The sequence below is a fragment of the Panthera pardus genome, unplaced genomic scaffold, assembly GCF_024362965.1.
Source record: "Panthera pardus isolate Hobbes unplaced genomic scaffold, ASM2436296v1 HiC_scaffold_16, whole genome shotgun sequence".
NCBI lineage: Eukaryota > Metazoa > Chordata > Mammalia > Carnivora > Felidae > Panthera > Panthera pardus.
Genome location: NW_026526721.1, coordinates 104,894,478 through 104,901,728, shown reverse-complemented (window position 1 = coordinate 104,901,728; position 7,251 = coordinate 104,894,478). Strand labels below are relative to the sequence as shown.

The window sequence follows — 7,251 nt, the reverse complement described above, 5'->3', positions numbered from 1 at the left end:
CTTCCTACCTTTAATTATGTATATATTTATAGACTTGAGCCACCTGCCTGCTCGGTGCTCGTGTATAACCGTATCTCTTATGTACCACTTAGTGGCTCAGGGCTTTTCCTTTATACCCTCTTCGCTTCAACTCAACATTTAAATATCTGTACTCAGCTCAGCTTCGGAGTATTAAAACATTTTTTCTTTACTTCCTTGAAAAGCTGCAAACAAGCCTTTTAACATTTTATCTGGACCAAACAGTAGTGGTCTTACACAAGAAACGAGAACTCTGTAAGTAAATCTGTGTATTTATATGACTAAAGTGCATTATAAAAAGAAGCAGTAAATCCAGTTTTCTACATAAAAGGAATTAGATTTTCCAGTTTACCTCTGCTCTGGGATTAATAAAATGTGCAACAAATAGCTGATGGAATGATCCATTTGAAGTTTGTAAGGGCATCTTGGGAAGCTGGCTGGAGTAGCTTTTTTATTTTTTCAAAAAACGATGCCTGTTAATTTTTTGATTCAGTCTTGTTCATGAATGACTGTTTTAAAACGAGCCGAGAGAGACTGTTACCTGCCCATTTCTGCATGGCTGAGCAAATTCACCCGTAAATCCAAGTTTCTCTTCATTTCCATCACTATACGTCTCCAAATTAAGGAGAATTCATTCCTGAGCTGGAGAGGTGCCAGAAGTTTCTCATCTACTGTCTGTGGGCTGCCTTTTTCTTTCCCCTCTTTGAGGCTTTCTGATGCTTAGAGTGAGCTCAACTCAAAGGTTTCCAGCCTCACACTCGCCTCACATTCCCCCACAGTCACACCGAGCTCTGTGATTCTGAGGAATACCGTGTGCCAGCATCCGATTCACAGTCTCCTTTTACCTGCAGGTGTTCCAGAAACTTCAAAATGCGTCTGGTAATGTATTTGCTCCTCTAAACATGCCACTTTGGCATGTATTTTATGCAGCTGCTTATTATTGTTTTTTTAAAAATCTGTCTTCTGAATAACATGCATGCTAAAAAATGTCAAAGGGGGCTTATAGAACAGTGTGGGCTCAATTATTGGTCTAGGTCTGCATGTGTGTGTCCTTGTTAATGTAGGCATGTTTGCATAAATATGTATGATTTATGTACGCATATATGTCTGGACAGGCAGATTTCACTAAAGGAATCTCATTGAAGGCACTACTTTTTACGTACATACAGGTTTTCTAATCAGATCTGTAAACATCTTACACAGCATCAAGTAGAGGAAAATACATTTTTCATCCCCTTGCAAATGGCTTGTTTTAGGTACCTATTTGAAAAACCCTCCTTTCTTTCTTAAAAAAGGGTGAGTGTGTGTGTGTGTGTGTGTGTGTGTGTGTGTGTGTGTGTAGGGTGTGGGAGTGTTGGTTTTTGAGAATTTGGAGAGAAGAGTTACCTTGCTGCTGCATGAGAATTTCTACCCCATGTCACCTGCCTTCTTAAAACTCACTAATCACTGAGAAGAAGAGATGTGGTTCTGCTTAGGAATAACCCCAGGGGGACAGTGAGCCGCAGTGTTCAGCAGGCATTATAGGTATTCTAAATACTACTGCTTGAATAATAAGTAGATGGAGTAGATTTGCTATCGCCGAGTCCTGCTATGTTTCCTGGCTTATAGAAATCACAATCACATTGTACATTTAGGATGTGCATGTGTTTATTGAACTCTAGGAAAGCAGCATGAGAGTCTGGGCTCATAAATCACATTATTTATTTGTCAGTGTTGGGTGCTAGATTCTAAAATTAAGAAATTACTTAGCAATTAATAATACATTCAGCATCCCTTGTCTCATTGGGTGAGATTTACATCTTTGGAACTTGCTCTTCTAGTTATAGAGACGAATGATTTAAGGTTCAGACTTAATTGCTATTTCAAATCTTTAAGCTAGAAAGATGGTTGCAATACTTTATTTAAAAGACTTATTTTGGAAAATGTGTATGTATATTTCTAACTGTGGTGGTGAGCTAATTATGACTATAATGTGTTGTATGTTTAAGATATACAACTTGAGTATTACCTGATAATAGAAATTTTATTTCTTGTCTTCATAGTATAATAATTCTTTCACTTTGCATGATGTTCTTGTTCTTGAGAGATCAATAATTATTGTAAAGATGAGAATAATGTAGCAACTCAGTATTCAAAGAAAAGTAGGTTGAACTAGCAGTTTTCTGAGAAATCAAATAATAATAGATTTTTACAAGTAAGTTTTCTAAATGTACAGTGAGTATTGATATTAGAAAATGGAAATATCTCAAATGTAAACTTGTTAAGTGGAACAGACTAGAATAATATTTATGCCATCTTGTTACACTTCCTCACTATATTTAAAACAAGGTAGTAAATAGGTTATTTTACATTGGCTATTAATTACTTTTGCTTCATGATATTGATTATAAGACAAACGATTTTTTACTGGCTTTGAATTTGAGATGTTGTAAACTTTGGTAAAATAGTTTACTGAATTATAACAATAAAATGTATATTCTTGAAAATCAGCGTGAAAACTATTGTTGCTTTTTAGCTCTTAAGAGCTAATATTTTATCACTTATAGAGCTGGGTACTTATAGAAGATTGTGTATATTTCAAGAAAATTCCCAGCTTTTAATGCTGATTTTTATCAACCTTTATGTTCAATTTATGATTACTCAAAGCATCACAGTAAAAATGCATTTCAATATGTATGAATGGTTCCTTGAAAGGGCATATTATATTAGGAGCCATTAAAAAACCCATGTAGGCTATTAATGTTATACTCTTGTATTGCTCTGTGTGTAAAGGATTTTTGTTTTAGGTACCATTCATGTCCAGTGTCTAAATACACCTAAAATTGTGACCTATTTGATGTAGGAGCCTTGGCTTTGACGTGAATATCTTGATGAGGATTTCAAATTGAAAGTATAGGATGACTGGAGATTTAGTAGCACTTTTTAAAATATGTGTTTTACAATATGTGTTATTGCATATGTACAAATATTGGGCTATGTAAAAACATTGCTTATATTCAACTGTATCACAAAATACTTTCACCTTACTTTTGAAGTTGGTTGTTTTGTTTGAAGTCAGTTTCACAGGTGTAAAAAGAGGTTTTATTTTTCTGAGCCTATATGGCACTGTGTACTAGCAGGATAACATTCAGTGCCATTTTGTAGGGAATATAGCATACACTAAATAGTGAGAGGAAAAATGCCATGTTTCTGTTTCTAATTATGATTTCATATTGCCTTTTAGATGCAGTATAGACCAGGCCTTTATTTTATAAAACAGATTTGTGTTACCTACAATACCTGAAATGATTGTAAAACACTTCCTCCATACATTAGTTTCCCCATTATATGACTGAGATTGTTTTATGAAGCATTTAATTTTTTAAGGCTCACATGTAGAAAGAGGATATAAATATATAATTTGTAGACTGACCATGCATCTACAATGGAAAACATTCATGCTTAAAGTAAGCATTTATTGAGCATGGCTTTGCCAAGCCATCCTCTATCCTTGAGCAAAAGGGTGGGTGGAGGAAAGGAGTTCTTATCTAAAGAAACACGAGATGCTATTTCTGCTGTTTCATCGTTAACAATTGTTTATGGTACAGACACTTTTAACATAGCTTGAGAATTTTACGTACATTGGTGTGATGTGTTGTGGTGTGGGTTGTGTGTGTGTTTGTGTGCGCGCACGTGCGTGTGTAGTTTGTTTGTTTGTTCTACTTAGTTTCAAAATGATACCATTCTAGGGTTTGCCTATAGAAAGGGATGATCACAGTTGGGGTGAGTAGAGCAGGCAGGCTGAATAAGGAAATTCTGGAGAAGATGAGTTCTCAACCAAGATTTGGAGGAGATTATTAGCAGGCACTGATGGAAAGGGGAGGAATAAGCATTTGGGGTGAATGGGAAAGAAAGATGGGGAGAAGAAATTCAGGTCAGGAAACAACAAGGTGATGACATTGCATGGAGAAGAGGTACCATATTGGGAGTAACAGGAAGTGTAATTGAAAAAAATCACAGAGTTGGGTTTGAAATATTTGAAGATTGAATAATTTGAAGATTAAATTAATCTTCATTAGCTTTATCATATCTTGTGGAAAAATTTGCAAAAGTAAAAATTTCTTCCATTTTATCGTAACCATTTACCTCTCTAAACAGCATTTCAAATTCTATTCAATAACATTACTTAATATTTCATGAGCATTTGCTATGGGTCAGGCACTGTGCTAAATACTTTCAGTACATTATCTTGTATAGTCCTTATTAAAATCCTCATTCTACAGATGAAGAAAGTGAGGTACTGAGAAGCTATATAGCTAGTCTAAGATTGTACAAAATCAGAAGTGGCTGAGCTGGGATTTGAACCTAGACTCTGGAGCCCAGCCTTCTAACCACTACGTGACAAGGCCATTGAATTTTGTGCCTTTATCTCTAGCTCCAGGTCCAGATTGGTGTGATCAATTGCTTACTATTCATATACATGTCATTTGTTCCCTTTGGGAACAGATGTTGAGAGAGAATTACTGAGCAAGGAGTTTATTGGGGGTGGATGGGAATGGGGTAAAGATAAAAGGGGAGGAAGCAGAATTGGACAGAGAAAGACTTTGGACCACAAGGCAGATGTGGCAGTCTCAGCCAACTCAGTGGTGACCTTCAGAGGGAGGATTGTCTATTAAAGGAGCCCCACTTGGACAGAAATTGCCAGGCTGAGTATCCCTAACCTACTCAGTTTCTGACTAGGGGTTCCTAGGAAAGACATGGCTGTGACTCAAAAGCTGAGACAGATCCTGAATGTTCTGTAACTGGAGGCTCTTAGCTAACACACTTTTTGCAGCTGAATAGCAAGTCCTTTCTTGAAGGGTGTTCTGAGTGGTGTACCTCCTTAGCTGCCAAGGTGATATCTCTACAAAATCTACAAAAACTCAGGGTGAGGCAAGGTAAGCACTTAGGGTAAAGAATTTAAGAAGGCACTCACAGTGCACCAAGTGCTGACTGGACACTTGGGAAGTTAATTTTGCACTGCCTCACTCTAATCCTCAGACCCTCAAATTCAACACACTTAGAGTTTTGTTCATCATTTTCTTTCCCCTAACACATGTCTTTTCAGTCTTCCCTCAGGCAGACCCAATGGCCTGGGTCTTTCCATCTCTAGTTTCTTTGCTCCCATCCAGTTCAGTCTCCACTGCCACAGCATCATCTGAGTTAAATGCAACTCTGATTTATAATTTTAATGCTTGATACTCTTCATTGTTTCCATATATCCTAGAGAATAAATCGCAAGCTTCTTTCTATGGGCATAGAAGGACCCTGCATGATCTGATTGTCTGACAATCTGGACCCAGGGGTAGAGGAGTTTTAATACTACAGCTAAGTGCTTACTTTTATAGGTAGAATAAGTTATATTTAATTTGGGGGTTGAATGAGAGACAGGAATTTGTAGAGTTGAGAAGAACTCATGGAGTTCCTTCACATGGAGGAAGTAGCCTGAAGTAATTTGTGAGAGAATAGAGGGAATGGGCAGTTTATCTGGAATTTGGAAAATTCATAGGAGGTTAATGTATATGCCTGGAAAAGTAGATCAAAATTGATCACAAGACTGTAGCTTGGGACTGTGTAAGTTTTCATCTGAAGGTTTGGGAGCAGAGGAGTGATATGATCAAAATGGTCTTGTTATGGTCATGATGTAGAGGCTGTACTGAATGGAGAGCACTTAGGAGTCAGGGAAATTAGTTAGAAGGCTGGTTTGCTATTTTAAGCAAGAGGAAATGAGATCTTGAACTAGGTGTGTAAAGAATAAAAAGATATAAGAAAATATGCTTTAAGTGTGAATAGGATTTCAGGACTGATTAAAGGAAGGAGGTGAGGAAGTAGAGTACTCAGGACTTAAAAGTTTGAATTAGGTAACAGGAGGCTGGTGTATGAGAACCAGAAAGGGACAGAAAGAGATTCTTTTCAGGGAAGATAACAAGAGTCCAAGAGGTATCTGCAGATGGGCCATCTCATTTATTTCCCCAAAGGAATGACATACAGATCTTCTCATTTTTCTCTCATGCCAGGCACTGCTTATTCAACTCCTCAAGTTTTGCCTGATTTTAACTCACTGTCTAAATCTCTTGAGTAAATGTTAAGGCATAGAAGACAAAAATTATGTTTGTAGACACCAGCCATTCTGGCAGAGCTTAGGTTCTTTTTTCTAAATTCAAAACTATACCTTTTTTTGGATCACACAATTTCTAACTGCCAGTTTGAGTGAATTATTATTATGATTAATTTTCAAGAAGATACTTTTGCTTCATATAGACCCAATCCTGGCTAGCAGAGCTTGGCAGGAGTGGCCTATTTCATTGAAGGCTTATCTCATGAAGTAGGTAGAAAAGTTAACATTGTTATCATGAGATGCAGAAAACCTGAAGAAACTGCTTCCCGCTGCCCAACTAACAAAGGGACAGACGTAATTGATTTAAAATGTACAAAAAGACTAAATTTCTTGGCAAGTAAAGATCCATATAATATAGGATTGTGATGTATAATTGAAAACACAATTTTCAGTGAATGACAAAGACTTAATGCTACCTGAGCTTTAGGTACAGAAATGAATAGTAAGTTTTTACGGATTTGCAATGCAATGAGAGAAGCTCAAAGCAAATATTTAATTACTCTCAAAACTGAACAGCACAATGGTAAAATTTGCACGTTCTTCCAGGCTGACTTGTTATAGTACAAGAAGACACTTGTAGTAATATAACATTAGCATCCATGGTGTACAAAAAAAGTACACTTTTAAGAGATGATCAAATCTCCAAAGCCTACTAAGCAACCACACATTGTTGACAATGATAACATAGATCTGATGCCCCGTTACAACTAGGGCTGCCAGACACAGAAATACGGGAGTTGCACCCTCTGACCTTCAGGTAATAGATCTATCTATCATAAGAAGATGAGTAGAAATCTCCTTTGCAGTCCCAGACCTAAGCATAAGACAGTATGTTTTTCTGATTGCATTAAAACAAAAAAAACATGAAACATTGAAATATGAAGGCAAAGTATCCATCTAGGTGGGCTTGGATGATGCTGTGCTTCACCCTCAACCTTCAGGGAAATGATCTGTGCTACAGTAGAAAATATTTAATCTTTATTATAGACTAATGTTGTTGATACTGTTATTACTACTTTTATAGATGAGAAAATTGGCTAGAGAGGTTTAGTAACTTGCCCAAGGCCACACAGCAGGTAAGTAGCAGAGCAAATTTG

General features: G+C 36.8%; 1 long non-coding RNA gene across 1 annotated transcript in view; it reads left to right on the top strand.

Annotated features, from left to right (window-relative positions):
- Positions 1-210: 210 nt before the first annotated feature.
- The window catches only part of LOC128777296 (uncharacterized), a 175,569-nt gene continuing 168,528 nt past the window's right edge, over positions 211-7,251 (top strand). Inside the window, exon 1 of the long non-coding RNA XR_008422534.1 lies at positions 211-897. This is a non-coding gene — a long non-coding RNA (uncharacterized LOC128777296). The remainder of the gene's footprint in view (positions 898-7,251) is intronic.